This window comes from Monodelphis domestica, chromosome 4 (assembly GCF_027887165.1).
Source record: "Monodelphis domestica isolate mMonDom1 chromosome 4, mMonDom1.pri, whole genome shotgun sequence".
In the NCBI taxonomy this organism is placed as follows: domain Eukaryota; kingdom Metazoa; phylum Chordata; class Mammalia; order Didelphimorphia; family Didelphidae; genus Monodelphis; species Monodelphis domestica.
In genome coordinates, this window is record NC_077230.1 from 124,280,843 (window position 1) to 124,297,224 (window position 16,382).

Below are 16,382 nucleotides of genomic sequence, written 5' to 3' on the forward strand. Positions count from 1 at the left end.
ACACAACTAGTAAGGAAGTGTCTGAGGCCAAATTTGAACTCAGGAAAATGAGGCTTCCATATTCCAGGCCTGACATTAGCCAATTCATCACCTAGCTGCCCTATTTAGTGATAGGATAGGATAGTAACCATTTAACATTTGTTGACTAAATATCTATCTACAAAAGAAGATGAAAAACAATATATGCATTATTTTATTAATTATATTATATCATTATATTAATTAATTATATTATATTTTATTATTATATAATTATTACAATATACTTATATTTATAATTATTATATTATATTCATTGCTTTATTATATTAATTATATTATATTGTTTTATATTATATTAATTATATTGTTGCTTTATAATATTAATTATATTATATTAATTATATTGTTGCTTTATTATATTAATATTTATTATATTAATTAATATATAAACATCACTTTCAGAAGCTTAAAATGAAATAGTTGAGATGGCTTGAATACAACTAGCAATAATATGCAGTAGAGTTTGATAATGGTATATGTGGCTTTAGAATCAGAAGATCCAGGTTCAAATCCCTGATGCTTATTTCCCAGGTGATCTTTGACAAGTCATTTAATTTGTCTGAGCCTTATCTTCATCCAGAATGAGAGGAATTGGACCAAATGGCATCTGGGGATCCAGAACTGGCTCTATGATCCTGTGATTCTATGGAATCTAGACGAGTCTCCTAACATGGTGTAATATGTGAAGTCACTTACTCTCTCTTGGGCCTCAGTTTCTTGAGAGGGAAAATGAGGAGATTAGACTAGATGATTTTGAAGGTTTCTTCTAGCTCCACCTCCTCCTCTGCTCTGTGATATAAAAGACTCATAAGGGAAGTCCAAGAAAATTGCTGTGGGAAGAAGGAGGAGAAGGAGGAAAGATCACATCTAGCTGATGGAATCCTGGAAGGCTTCATGACAGATGGGCATTGGAAGAGATTCTTAAAAGACTAGGAAGATTTCCCTTGATGGAGATGGGAGGGGAGGGCATGCCAGGTAACACTCTGGCACAAATCCTGGGAACCAGAAAGAATATACAAACGAAGCTACATCTGCAAAAACAAAGGACAGCTTTAGCCTCAATTCTAATGAGGTGGGAGTGACTGTGAGTTTTTTTTAGCCTCTCAGAGTAGAGAAGAAATAGCACTAAACACACACACACACACTCACACACTCACACACACACACACACACACACACACACACACACACACACACACTCATGGTACAAATGTTCTTTAAGCAGACCCTTCTTCCCGGATAGCTGCTTACCCTCCTTCACCCTGCTCAGACACACCACTGAAAAGAACCTCAATAGACTCTTCCCCTCACCTCATGGTTTACTTCACCCAGACTAGTATCTCCATTAGGGACTGCTAGCACATCCAGAGTCTACCCTCAATCTGACAAAGTGGGAAATTGTGCTTTTGTTCCCAAGACTAAATAAATGTCAGAGACTTTACCAACACTGCTTTCGGTATTGTAAAGAAAACAAACCTAGAGAGGATAAAGTGTTATTTTAAAAGAAAAAGTTTCTATGTAGGCATATTCTATTAATTTGCTGGTTGTTGCTAAACAGAGGGAGATACTTAGACTAAAAAAATTAAAAATACTTAGTATTTAGAGCCTTAAGAGGCTTCAGAGATAATCTAGTTGCTTCCTCCCAGGCGGATGTAGTGAGTTTCCTAAAATATGAAATTGTAGTTGAGTCAAGATTTGAACTTATATTCTTGGGATCTCAAGTCAGAAGAACTGGGACCAAATCCTGATCCTGCCACTTATTTTACATTTGTGAGCTTAGGAAAGCCACTTAATCTTCCTGGTTCGGTTTCCTTATCTTTAAAATGAGAGAATTGGACTAGATAACCTCTCTGGTTCTTCTAGCTCTAAATCTGTGATCCTTTGATCCTATGTGGCTTCTCTGAGGCACAATAGATAAAGATCTAGGTCTGGGGGATAAGTCCTCAGTTGAAATCCTGCTATAATTCTGGGAAACTAATTTCATTGCCTCAGTTTCCTCAACTGTAAAATGGGGATAATAATAGCACCTGCCTTAGGTTGTTGTCAGGATCAAATATTAACTCATAAAATAAGATATTGATAAAGCACATCATAGATGCTTAAAAAATGCTTATTTATTTCCTCCCCAGGATCCTATGACTCTATACGCAGTATTTTTTTCTATTATATTACTTTACCTTTCATTATCAGTCCATTAAACAAGCATATGCAACAAGGAATGGGAACAAAGGACATTGAAATGACCAGTAGTGAAAAGAAAGATCCTTATGGTGGCAAGGTGTGTCACTCTTTGAATACAGGTTCTGAGAACAATTCTTATTTCATCATTTCCCTTACCCATGTGGGCATGTTGTTAGACCAAGCAAGGTCAGCAGCTGTCCAGTGAGCCATTGACAGTCATCAAGGCCCAGTCAGAGGAGGCACAAGACCCTTGCAAGGTTTCCTGAAGGGCAAAATCCAGGCAGGGACTAAGACAAAGAACCTGCAGCCAAGGAGTCATAGCAGAAGTAGCAGAATTTAAACTAGAATGCAGGAGTCCTGGGGCTCCCAGATTGAATTTGCATGTCTAAAGTTCCATGGGCCTTGGGGAGTTCTTAGAGATTTTGAAGCCCTGGACTATCAGTGCCTCAGACACCTGAAACTCCCATAGCATTCTTAGGGAAGTCCCTGATTCTCTCCCACCATCCCCTGGAGCTACAAGTATCCCAATTTGGCAAAAACACTTGGCCTCATCCTTCTTTGTTGATCTCAATCAGTCAGTCCACAAGCATTATATGGTGGATGTTGCCAAGGATAGACCATTGGATCTAGAGTCAGGAAGATCTGTTTTCAAATCTTGCCTCAGATTCTTACTAGCTGTGTGACCATGGACAAAATCATTAGTCTGCCTCAGTTTCCTCATCTGCAAAGTGGGGATAATAATAGCGCCTATCTCCCAGGGTTGTTGGGAAGATAAAAATGAGATAGCTTGGGTAAAGGACTTTAGGAACTTCAAAGCACAATATAAATGCCAGATAGTTATTGTTATTATTATTTATTCAGTATGTGCTAAGGGCTAGAGATGTAAAGACAAATATAAAAAAGTCCCTGCCCTCAAGGAGGTTAGATTCTACTAAGGGAAGCAATTTGTAAATACTAATTCATGGATGGCAATAAAAGGACTGATGATCCTGTAGTTCTTAAATATCCCACATAAGTGACAGAATAGAACTCTACTTTTATTTAATTTACAGTATGCTTAGCTAGGCCTCTGTTCCCCATCATGTTATCTATGGTTTTGATCTTATCCTCTACTGAAATATTAATTTTTGGCAGGATATGAAAGACAAATCTCTTCCCATAAGGCACTTTGAAATTAGTTTTTTATTTTCACTTTGGTTTAAATTCAATCCATGCATATTTCTTTCACCTCAGAAAACCTATGTTCCCATATCTGTGGTTTTTAGAAACTCTAACCCCCAATTACTATTTGAAACATGATAAACTTTGTGTAGAAAAACACTGTTTAAGCTCCAAGACTTGCTCTAAGAAATGTTCTTTCAATCTTAAAAGTTAAACTGAAAGCACAAAAAAAGAAGTGCAACATCCAGGATATCTCACCTTACTTTATTTTTCATAGCATCTCTCTCTCTCTCTCTCTCTCTCTCTGTCTCATTTCTCTCTCGCTCTCTCTTTCTTTCTCTCTGTCTCTCTCCCCCACTTTCTCTCTCTCTCTCCCCCTCCTTCATCTCCCTCTCCCCCACTCTCTGTCTGAGTGTCTCTCTCCTCCCTCTTCTTCCTCCTTTTCTCCCTCCCCCTCCTCTCTCTCACTTATCTTTCTTTCTCTCTGCCTCTGTCTCTCTTTCAACCTTTATCTTCTGTCTTCATATTAATTCTAAGACAGAAGAATGGCAAGGGCAAAGCAATCAGTGTTAAATAACTTGCTTAGGGTCACATAACTAGGAGCCCGGATTTGAATCCAGGACCTCAGACTGTGGGCTTGGTGCTCTTTCACTGTGCTACCTAGCTGCCCCCATAGCATCGCTCTTTAGCCAACCTCCTACCTGCACTCATCATCTTTGTGACCTTGGACAAATCCCTTCCTCTTTCTGGGCATGAGCTTCCTCATCTATAAAAATCACAACCTCTTGAATTCAAACCCTGACACAAATGCCAACTATTCTACCATATAAATATCTACTATTGTGACCCTGGTTAAGAGATATGATCTTTCTGAGCCTCAGTTTCCTCATCTGTAAAATGAAAGAATGAGAGGCTCTTTATCAGAACCTTCTAGCTCTGAGTCAGTGATTGGATCATCTAAATCTTGCTTAAAAATGAAAAGATATTTAAAATCTGGCTGCTTTCTTATCTATATTTATTTCTCCAAATGTGCCAACTTCTTTATTCAGCTTGTCAAGCTCATATTATTTCAGATGCCTTTCTTCCTCTTCCCTACTTAATCAAATTGTACCCAGTCTTCAAAGTCCAGTTTCCCTTTCCTGAGCACTGCAGGTCACAGTGATCTGTTCCTCCTGTGAATTTATTTTGGTCCTTCGCTATACAGTACCCTGTAATGATACTGAACCCCTTCATGTTTCTATGTGGATCTCATCTCCTTCATCTAAGAGAGGTTCTTAGTTTTAGTACCTTAGTTTACATGCCTTCTGTATTAGTATAGCCACACTTTCCTCTGCATCTCGACATCTTTAACACCAATGAAAAGGGGAGACATTTATTTATTTATTTTGTAAAATTTTTATTTAATTAGTTAATTTAGAATATTTTCCCATTATTACAAGAATCATGTTCTTTCCCACCCCCCTCCTATAGCCGACATGCAATTCCACTGGGTTTTACATGTGTCAATGATCAAGACCTATTTCAATATTATTGATATTTGCACTAGGATGATCATTTAGAGTCTACCTCCCCAGTCATAACCCCATCGACCCATGTAATCAAGCAGTTATTTTTCTTCTGTGTTTCTGCTCCCACAGTTCTTCCTCTGGATGTGGATAGCATTCTTTCTCATAAGTTCCTCTGGATTTTCCTGGGTCACTGCATTGCCACTAATGGAGAAGTCCATTACATTCTATTGTGCCACAGTGTATCAGTCTATGTGTACAATGTTCTCCTGGTTCTGCTCCTTTTGCTCTGCATCACTTCCTGGAGGTTGTTCCAGTCTCCATGGAATTCCTCTACTTTATTATTCCTTTTAGCACAATAGTATTCCATCGCCAACATACACCGCAATTTGTTCAGCTATTCCCCAATTGAAGGGGAATTTTCCAATTTTTGGCCACCACAAATTGTGCAGCTATGAATATTCTTGTACAAGTCTTTTTCCTTATTATCTCTTTGGAGTACAAACCCAGCAGTGCTATGGCTGGATCAAAGGGCAGACAGTCTTTTAGCATCCTTTGAGCATAGTTCCAAATTGCCCTCCAGAATGGTTGGATCAATTCACAACTCCACCAGCAATGAATTAATGTCCCAACTTTGCCACATCCAAGTGGGGAGACATTTAGAGATGAGAACATAGTAGACATTCAGTAGATACTTGTTTTAAGGAATGTGTTTATTTCTCCCACTTTCTGGCTATCAAGGAGGGTACGTTGCCACAGTTGGAAATCCCACTCAGTTCTGGAAGAGGAGGGCCAGGAACACTCTACTTCAACTCAGGTTTTCTGACTCCAAATGAATGCTGGGATTAGAACCCTGTTCTATCTGGCCTTTCCTGATCTCCAATTTATCTTACTGCCTGAAAAATCTGTTTGGAATAAAATTTACTATTCTTTGCAAAGGAATCAGTAACATGGAACAGAACAGAACTTTACAGGTTGCCATAAGTGGTTTGCAAACTTTATCCAGGCCTCCCCTGGGACTCAGAAAGAGTATTTTGTAATATGGTCCTTGGGGTTAGTCTGTACCTAGGACTGAGGCTCAGTGGGAGGCTTTGGAACAGAGATTTCATCCATTTGAAGTTAACTGCCTATACTTGGGCTTTATTTGTTTTGGGCTGGAGAGAAATAGGGAAAGAATCTTGGTTTCATCACCAACTTGCCAGAGGATTAGGACCATTTTGAAGAAGCGGCAGACAGCTAGATGGTGCAATGGATTGAGTGCCAGGTGCAGTCCAGAAGATTCATTTTCCAGAGTTCAAATTTGGCTTCAGATTCTTACTAGCTGTGGGACTTCTTTTTTTTTTAAGAATTATACAAATTTTATTGTTGTTGTTCAGTCATTTTTAGTTGTATCCAAATTTCTATGACCCCATTTGTTGTGTTATTTATTTAAAAATTAATATTTAATTAATTTAGAATGTTATTCCATGGTTACATGATTCATGTTCTTTCTCTCCCCTCCTCCCCCTTTCCCCCCTGTAGCCCACGTGCAATTCCACTGGGTTTTTACATGTGTCATTGATCAAGACCTATTTCCATATTATTGATATTTGCACTAGGGTAATCATTTAGTCTACATCCCCAGTCATATGACCATCAACCCATATGATCAAGCAGTTGTTTTTTCTTCTGTGTTTCTACTTTAGCTGTGGGACTTTTGCCCCAGGCATTTTACCCTATTAGCCTCAGTTTCCTCAACTGTAAAATGAGGTAGCGAAGGAAATGACAAATCACTCCCATTTTCTTTGCTAAAATGGGGTCATAAAGAATCAGATACAGTTGAAAAATGACTAAACAACATTTTGAAGAGTTTGAGATATTGTAATATAGTTTAGTCATTCATCTCCCTAGAGAGATCTTCATTAGGAATTGTATTTCTTTTCTGTATTTGAAAAAATACTTCTAATTTTCAAAAGTGTATTTACGTTTATGATCTTATTTGATGCTACCCCCCCCCCCATGTGTTAGCAGTGGCGAGCATTATCATTCTCATTTTACATTTCTGATGGTCAGAAAAATTATGTGATTTCCCCAAAGTCATAGAAATAGCTGGCGATGAGCCAAGATTACAATTCTTAATCCCCAAACCTATGAACTTTCCACTGCATGGCAGTGGCTTTCATATTTGAGATTTTTCTTTAGGAAATATACTTCTCTATCTTTTTCCTTTCTTGGTGTTAGATTTAGGGACATTTAAAAATGGCTCAATACAGGGTACCTAAGTGGCTCAGTGGATTGAGAGCAAGGCCTAGAGAAGAGAGTTCCTCAGTTCAAATCTGACCTCAGATATTTCCTAGCCGTGTAACCCTGGGCAAGTTACTTAACCCCCATTGTTGAGCCTTTACCACTCTTCTGCCTTGGAACCAATACACAGTTAAAGAAGGTAAGGGTTTGAAAAAAAAAAGGCCAATGTGAGACCTGGAAAAAGACCAAAAGACTGAGAATAATCAGATCAATAGCAACAGAACACCAGATGCCTTGTTTTATTCCCTTCCTGATTTAGTAACTTGGCTCTTGGATACCCTGAGGGAAGGAACATCTACCACATTTACAGTCAAAGTAACACAATAATTCTATTGCTCTCTAGTTTTTTAGAAATTACTTGTTTTCTTCTCTTCTCTCTGTAGTTTTCCCCATGATAGTTTACAGCTCCAGTTTTATGCTAGAATTCAGGCACAGAATCATACTTCTTTGAACTGTAAGGAACCTCAAGACATCAGGTATTCCTGCACCCCTACTAGCCTGTTAAGGCATTTTTTTAGTTGTTTCATTTGGGTCTGAGTCTTTATGACCCCATTTGGGATTTTCTTGGCAAAGATACTGGAGTAGTTTGCCATTTTCTTCTCTATTTCATTTTACAGATGAGGAAACTGAGGCCAACAGGGTTAAGTGACTTACTCAGGATCCCACAGCTAATAAGTGCCTGAGGCCAGATTTGAACTCAGTAAGATGAATCTACCAACTACTCCATTTAAAACCCAAGCTCCATTTTTAGAAGTGGGATAGCCGAGACTCAAAAAGGCTAAGTAACTGGCTAAATCATATCATTAGTGTTATTAATGGTCATCCTCTACAAGCCTTAGTTTCCATTTTCTTCTATTTTTTCATTCTTTTGATTTTGTTTGATTGTTTCTTCATGTCTCATGGAATCATAAATTCCACAGCTACAATTCTAATTTATTCATTGAGTTTTTGTAAACCCTTTTTAATTTGACCAAGTCTTTAAAATTTTTTAAATATTTTTCCAGATTATATCATGATTGCCTAATAGTAATTTTTTGATATTTTGCAATCCACATTCTCTCTCTCTCTCTCTCTCTCTCTCTCTTCAACCCCTCCTCATTCCCCAAGAAGGCAGGTACAATTCTAATTTTTAGGAAGTTATTTTCTTCAGTGAATTTTTATATCTCCTTTTCCATTTGGCCAATTCTGCTTTTTAATAAGTTAACTACAGTGATTTTTTTTACATCTTTCCCCATTTTTTAATGTTTCCTTTACATGGCTGTTGACTCTTTTTAAATTATTTTCTTGCATCACTCTCATTTCTTTTCTCAAGTTTTCTTCTATATCTCACTTGATTTTTAAAATCCTTTTTGAGTTCCTCTAGCAGTTCTCTTTTTTTTGTACCTGGTCATTTCCCATTTTTCTTTGAGACTTTGCATGCAGCTTTTCTTTTGTTTTTAAACCCATACTTTCTACCTTAGAACCAATGGTTCTAAGGCAGAAGAGTGGTACGGGCTAGGCAATGGTGGTTAAGTGACTTGCCCAGGGTAACATAGCTAGGAAGTGTCTGAGGCCAGATTTGAACCTAGAACCTCCCATCTCTAGGCTCATGCAGTTGTTTTGATATCATTTTCCTTTTGTGAGTTTGTTTTGATCTTCCCTGTCCTCATGATAACTTTCTATGATCAAGTTCTTTTGTTTTTGCTCATTTACTGGAGTGTACCTGCTGTTGGCTCTTGTCTAGAAGTAATCAGAACTATATTGCACTTCCTTCTTTTTCCAGTGAGATAGACCTCTTATATATATATATATATATATTTAGCAGTTCTTTTTTTTTTTTTAAACCAAAAGTGGCAGGACTGGGGAAGCTGTTTAGCTACAAAACCTGGAGAAAGTTTTGACCTTGTCTTGCTCCCCACATGTTTACTTTTAGGAAAATGTGGCTACAGCTTGTTTACAACTTAGTTAACAATTGGCTTTTCAGGCTATTCAGTAAAAACATTGTTCCTTTTATAGTACAAATATTGTTCTTTGTCTATTTCATAATCTCGGACTATGTATGGCAATGGCTATACTCCAAACTGTTTCTGGTTGAGATTTTACTTGTTGGAGCTGTAATGTATCTAATTCTCTCTAAGAGAGTCCTGAAAAATACCATGCATAAGATATGGAATCAAATAAGAGATTCAGGTCAGACTCCCCTTGAAAAACCTATTTCCCAGTCAACCAAAGTGATTGCTCCTTCTAATATTCAATAAAATGCAGAACTAAATACTCAGCTTGAGCTTATAGAGGAAAGTTTGGGGGAGATCATAGCTTCTATAAAAAGCATTAAAAGAGAGTTAAGAACATCCTGGGATAGGAGTGATTTATCACTCCATACTTCCTCATTATCAGAATCTCTGTCCCACCTTGCTCTGGACAATATGGCTCCTAGTTCACAAAGGTGCCCCTCCCACACCCAACTTACTACTACCCAACCCATTCCTCCCCCCACCTCTCTCCCCATCCCTTATCTTCCAGGTTTTAATAGGAATAAAAACCCATGACAGGAAATGAAATCACTAAATCTCCCTGTATCCCACAGTATAGACTGAGTACTATTTTATACTCTCTTTTCTACAGACAACAAAATGTCACATCCCAGTTGGGTCACCTAGACTTCTCTTTTATCTTTAAATGGGAAAGGAAATGGGTGTGTGTTTCCCTTTGCAATTCAGATTTTTCTTCTCTCATCCCAGAAGAGGATCTGGAAGAGAAGTCCTAGATGGTACAAAGAGCCATGGGAGATCTCTGGCCAATTGCATTCTAGAAAATAATTCTACTGGAGGATGTTTAATGCCATAGCTGCATTAATATCACCCAATCTCAAAAAGTTGAAATACTTTCATTCTAAGACACCTCAAGATGAGAGTGGGCAGGAAAGAAAGAAAGAAAGAAAGAAAGAAAGAAAGAAAGAAAGAAAGAAAGAAAGAAAGAAAGAAAGAAAGAAAGAAAGAAAGAAAGAAAGAAAGAAAGAAAGAAAGAAAGAAAGAAAGAAAGAAAGAAAGAAAGAAAGAAAGAAAGAAAGAAAGAAAGAAAGAAGAGAAAGAAGAGAAGGAAGGAAGGAAGGAAGGAAGGAAGGAAGGAGGGAAGGAAGGAAGGAAGGAAGGAAGGAAGGAAGGAAGGAAGGAGGGAAGGAAGGAAGGAAGGAAGGAAGGAAGGAAGGAAGGAAGGAAGGAAGGAAGGAAGAAAGGAAGGAAGGAAGGAAGGAAGGAAGGAAGGAAGGAAGGAAGGAAGGAAGGAAGGAAGGAAGGAAGGAAGATGTCTGCTCAGCTCAGAGAGACTCTTTCTAGGCCTGAACCTAATGATGAATAATTCATTTCTTCCCTCCTATCAAGAAGTAGAAAAGACAAATTCAGAAGGAAATGCCTTCATTCTCCTGTAATTCACTTCTTCCTATGGATCCTGGGTTTCTTTGCAGGCCGGAGATAAGGATTATCAATAAGATCTTCTTCCCTAGTCCAGCTTCCTGACAAGGAAGTATTCTGCTGTAGAACTGAGGCATTCTCTTTCTCAGCACCTGATTCATCCTCACTGATGTGGAGAGGAAGGTTCTCTGTGTCTGTCTGTTCTTCCTGTTCACAAGACTCAGTCTCTTCCATCTGCTGCATCTCCAATTCAGATGGAAGAAGGGCTGTCAGGTAGGGAATGGTAAAGGGTCGTGCAGCAATCAATGGAAATGTGCTGACACCATCTCTGAAAAGACTCCGTGTCTCACCTGTCTTGGCCATAAAACGGGTAAGTGCCCGTTCCACATCTCGCCTCTGTGATACAGCTTTTTCCCGAAGGACCTGGTAGTCTGGCACGAGCTCACAATATGTGGGTGTTTTGATGTAGGTCTGAGGATCAGGGAATGCAGGGAAATGGCTAGGGATATGAGGTGGGTGAGACTTGTTCTGCCCAGCAGTCAGGGCTTTGGGAGTCACAGGTCGACGGGTGACGGGAGGTGCTGTGATGACCATCCTCTGGGGTTGCTTTGCACACGCAGGGAGAGTTTCCACATCGATACCCATCTCCACAAGTGTCACCACAACATCTGACAGTGTTGGCTGTGTCCTGGCTGTGTGCTCACAATAGGACTTAGCCCTCCTCCCACTTTCTGAAAGGTAGCTTTGTAACCTCTCAGTTAGTGTTTCCACTGATGCTTTCTCAGCACTCAAACCCAGCCTCCATCTGCAAGGAGCTCACAACCACCTGAAGGTCCTCCTCTGTGCCACATATTGGCTGTCTGCAGGGGTGGAGTCCTACTTGCTTCCTGATCTTGCTCCTGTGCACCGGCTCTGGCACTTGCACCTGTGTCAGCCATCTTGAATCTGAATGCCTAAATTGAAGAGATACTGTGATCTAGTGTGTGTTTGTGTGTAGTTTTGGGTTTGGATCCAGAAAGGCTTGGGTTCAAGTCCTTCTATTGATACTTAACTAGCTGTTTAACCATAGGAATGTTAGTCTAGACTAACATTCAACCAATACTTATTGAGTACCATGCTATACGCCAGACATTGCCGGGATCTACAGGAAACATTTCCAGAGGAACTAGAAAAAAATTCTAAGAACTCATCTAAGCCATCTCCCTACCTCAAGGCAGGATTGTCAGGAAAGCAGTCCACAGAACTAATTCTCTTTCATCGCTGATTGGCTGCCATTACACTGAAGTCTCTTGATTTCTCTAGACTGGTAGTAGCAGAGATTTCACCGGATAATTCTTGAAAAGGGAGGCATTTGTCATAGAAGCCATGTAGAGGGGGAGAGCGAGGGAGACTGTCAGCAGTTGGCATCATCTCATCCTTAATTAAGTTAAATGTGAAAGGAGAGAAGGATAGGAGCGGCTCCTTATCTTCCTCAACAGGATAGAAATGTCACTCAGGAAGGACAGCACAACCCTGTTGTATTTTCTTACTCAATGATTCCAACTGTCAAATGGTACTCACTGCCGAAAGATCTCTGCTAGGGACACATAGAGCTAATGGAAGACATAGAGGATTGAGACAGTGTTAGGCAAGCACCTGGGTTAATTAGCTGAATAAAAGAAATATTGAGCAAACATCAGCAAAATGACCTAGGGAGGAAGGAGGAGCAAACTGATGATTAAAGGTAACACTTTTGTTGTTCAGAATGTTCTTAGACCTGATTGGTTTTACTTCTTTGACTCATTAAGGCTATTCACAGTAGCCATAAGTAAATGAAAGTGTGTTTGATTTTCCAGAAATCTACTTGAATCTGGCGTCTTTACAAATGGTATGTCGGTGTGCCAGAGCAATTGTGTTCATATGGCTAATAGACTGTTTCCTGCTGGCTACAATGAGAACAGGAGAAATAACAATGAGATACTCAATACTGTTTCTTCATGGGGGTAGGAATCCAATGACCTGAGTTCGAGTTCCCACTCGGATACTAACTAGTCCTGTCACTTGGGGAAATAAATCATGACCTCTTGGAGCATCTTTTCCTCACCTTTTTTTTTTAATTTTAAAATTTGAATTAATTTATTTATTCAATTTATAACATTATTCCTTGGTTACAATAATCACACCATTTCCCTCCCTCCCCTCCACCCACCCTTCCTGCAGCCGATGTACAATTTCTTTGGGTATTACTTGTGTCCTTGATCAGAACCTATTTCCATGTTGTTTGCACTAGGATGTTCATTTAGAGTCTACATCCCCAACCATATCCTTTCGATCCATGTATTCAAGCAGTTTTTTATCTTCTGTGTTTCTACTCCCTCCCCACCTTTAAATACATGGACTAGATAAAAGATAAAAGAACATTCTAATTACAAGATGGTGCTTTGGAAAGGAGACAGATTGGGAACTGAATCTGACTATCACTGACCTTGTGAGCTTGGGCAGGCCACTTAATGTCTCTGGGTCTCAGTTTCTTAATCTGTAAAATTGCGTTTTATAAGATGATCTCTAAAGAATGAATAAAGGAACATTTATTAAGCCCTTACTCTGTGCCAGACACTGTCATAATAACATTACTACTACTACTAATATTTATATAGCACCTACTACGTGCCAGGCACTGTTAAGAGCTTTACAATTATTTCATTTTATCCTCACAGCAATTCTGAAAGGTAGGTGCTATTATGATCCCCATTTTACAAATGAGGAAACAGAGGCAAATGGAGGTTAAGTGATGTGCCAAAAAAAGTATCTGAGGCTGGATTTGAACTTGATTCTTCCCAGGTGCTCTAGGTATAAAAATATTCGCAAGCAAGACAGTTCCTGCCTTCAAGATGCTCACATTCTGCTAAAGGGAGCCATAAAAGTAAGGAGCAGTCGGGAAAGTGTATTTTGGATGGGAAGGTTACAGTCTGGCAATTGAACTCATAGGGTGGTTGATGGACAGACACATCCTTCCGAGGAATGGAAATGCTTTTAAGATTCGTTTTTAGAGTTGGGTCGGGGTGGGAAAGGAAGTAGCCCATGAGGGCCTGAGTCAGGTCTCCCGGCGGTGAATGTTCAGCCATCAGACGCCCAGCTTCCTGCTGGGTTTTGGGGGTGGTGGAGGTGGACCCTGAAACCAGGGGTACCAGCTTCCAGCTGCAAGTCTCTCTAGTGTCCTTTCTGATCCTGTGGTCAGGTGGGGACTTCCAGCTCTGACATTTGGGGCTCCCCAAACCACTGAGACACAGGCGGGCAAGAAGTGAGCTCGTGGGTCTCCTCTAGCACATGTACTGATGGTCCATAGGGCTCTGCCCAGAAGCTGTATTATCTAGAAAAGAGGAACCATCGAATCACCAGGTTGCTTTCAATCCCTTCGGAGCTTTAAGGTGGTGCATAAAGTTTCATGTCGCATATCCAAATGGCCAGATCTAAGGCTGGAAGCACCAATCAATCAATCCAAGATGAATCACATTCCAGTTCGCTAGCAGTGTAACGAATGATCCTCACAAGCATCATTTTCAAATAGCAAAAAATGTTTACGAAAGAGAGGCAGGGGGCAGCTAGATGGCTCAGTGAAAAGAGTCAGGCCTGGAAATAGAAGTTCCTGGGTTCAAATATGACCTCAGATACTTCCTAGCTGCGTAACCCTGGGCAGGTCACTTTATTATTATTATTATTATTATTATTTTACTTTTAAACATTATTTTATTTGGTCATTTTCAAACATTATTCATTGAAAACAAAGATCATTTTCTTTTCCTTCCCCCCACCTCCCGCCACCCCTCCTATAGGTGACGTGTGATTCCTCAGGGTATCACATTTGTCCTTGGTCCGAACACATTTCCATGTTGTTGGTATTTGCATTAGGGCGCTCATTTAGCGTCTCTCCTCGATCATGTCCCCTCAACCCCTGTAGTCAAGCAGTTGCTTTTCCTCCGTGTTTTTACTCCCACAATTTGTCCTCTGTTTGTGAATAGTGTTTTTTCTCCTAGATCCCTGCAGGATGTTCAGGGACATTGCATTGTCCCTAATGGAGAAGTCCATTATGTTCAATTGTACCACAGTGTATCAGTGTCTGTATATAATGTTCTCCTGGTTCTGCTACTCTCACTCTGCTTCAGTTCCTGGAGGTCGTTCCAGTCTCCATGGAATTCCTCCACTTTATTATTCCTTCTAGCACAATAGTATTCCATCACCAACATATACCACAATTTGTTCAGCCATTCCCCAATTGATGGGCATCCCCTCATTTTCCAATTTTTGGCCACCACAAAGAGCACAGCTATAAATATTCTTGTACAAGTCTTTTTCCTTATGATCTCTTTGGGGTACAAGCCCAGCAGTGCTATGGCTGGATCAAAAGGCACACAGTCTTTTATCACCTTTTGGGCATAGTTCCAAATTGCCCTCCAGAATGGTTGGATCAATTCACAACTCCACCAGCAATGAATTAGTGTCCCAATTTTGCGACATCCCCTCCAGCATTCATTACTTTCCATAGCTGTCATGTTAGCCAATCTGCTAGGTGTGAGGTGATACCTCAGAGTTGTTTTGATTTGCATCTCTCTGATTATAAGAGACATAGAGAACTTTTTCATGTGCTTATTAATAGTTTTGATTTCTTTGGCTTTTGGCTGAGAACTGCCTGTTCATGTCCCTTGCCCATTTATCAATTGGAGAATGGCTTGAATTTTTGTACAATTGATTTAGCTCTTTATAAATTTGAGTAATTAAACCTTTGTCAGAGGTTTTTATGAAGATTGTTTCCCAATTTGTTGCTTCCCTTCTGATTTTGGTTACATTGGTTTTGTTTGTACAAAACCTTTTTAATTTGATATAGTCAAAATTATTTATTTTACATTTTGTGACTCTTTCAAGTCTTGCTTGTTTTTAAAATCTTTCCCTTCCCAAAGGTCTGACATGTATACTAGTCTGTGTTTGCCTAATTTACTTATAGTTTCCTTCTTTATGTCCAAGTCATTCACCCATTCTGAATTTATCTTGGTGTAGGGTGTGAGGTGTTGATCCAAACCTAATCTCTCCCACATTGTCTTCCAATTTTCCTAGCAGTTTTTATTAAATAATGGATTTTTGTCCCAAAAGCTGGGGTCTTTGGGTTTGTCATAAACTGTCTTGCTGAGATCATTTATGCCAAGTCTATTCCACTGATCCTCCTTTCTGTCTCTTAGCCAGTACCAAATTGCTTTGATGACCGCTGCTTTATAGTATAGTTTGAGATCTGGGACTGCAAGTCCTCCTTCCTTTGCATTTTTTTTTCATGATTTCCCTGGATATCCTTGATCTTTTGTTCTTCCAAATGAACTTAGTTATGTTTTTTTCTAATTCAGTAAAGAAGTTTTTTGGAAGTTCAATGGGCATGGCACTAAATAAGTAAATTAATTTGGGTAGGATTGTCATTTTTATTATGTTAGCTCTTCCCACCCATGAACAATCAATGTTTTTCCAACTGTCTAGATCTAGTTTTAACTGTGTGGAAAATGTTTTGTAGCTGTGTTCATATAGTTCCTGTGTTTGTCTCGGCAGATAGATTCCTAAGTATTTTATATTGTCTAGGGTGATTTTAAATGGTATTTCTCTTTCTAATTCTTGCTGCTGAAATGGGTTAGAGATATATAGAAATGCTGATGACTTATGTGGGTTTATTTTATATCCTGCAACTTTGCTAAAGTTGTTGATTATTTCGAGTAACTTTTTGGTTGATTCTCTAGGATTCCTTAACTAAGCCATCATATCATCCACAAAGAGTGATAGCTTGGTCTCCTTATTGCCAATTTTAATA

The 16,382-nt window shown here is 39.3% G+C and overlaps 1 pseudogene; it reads right to left on the reverse strand.

The window, feature by feature from the left end:
* Positions 1 to 10,547: 10,547 nt before the first annotated feature.
* Positions 10,548 to 11,499, reverse strand: LOC100014715 (transcription initiation factor TFIID subunit 8-like; annotated as a pseudogene).
* Between the last annotated feature and the right edge of the window lie 4,883 nt (positions 11,500 to 16,382).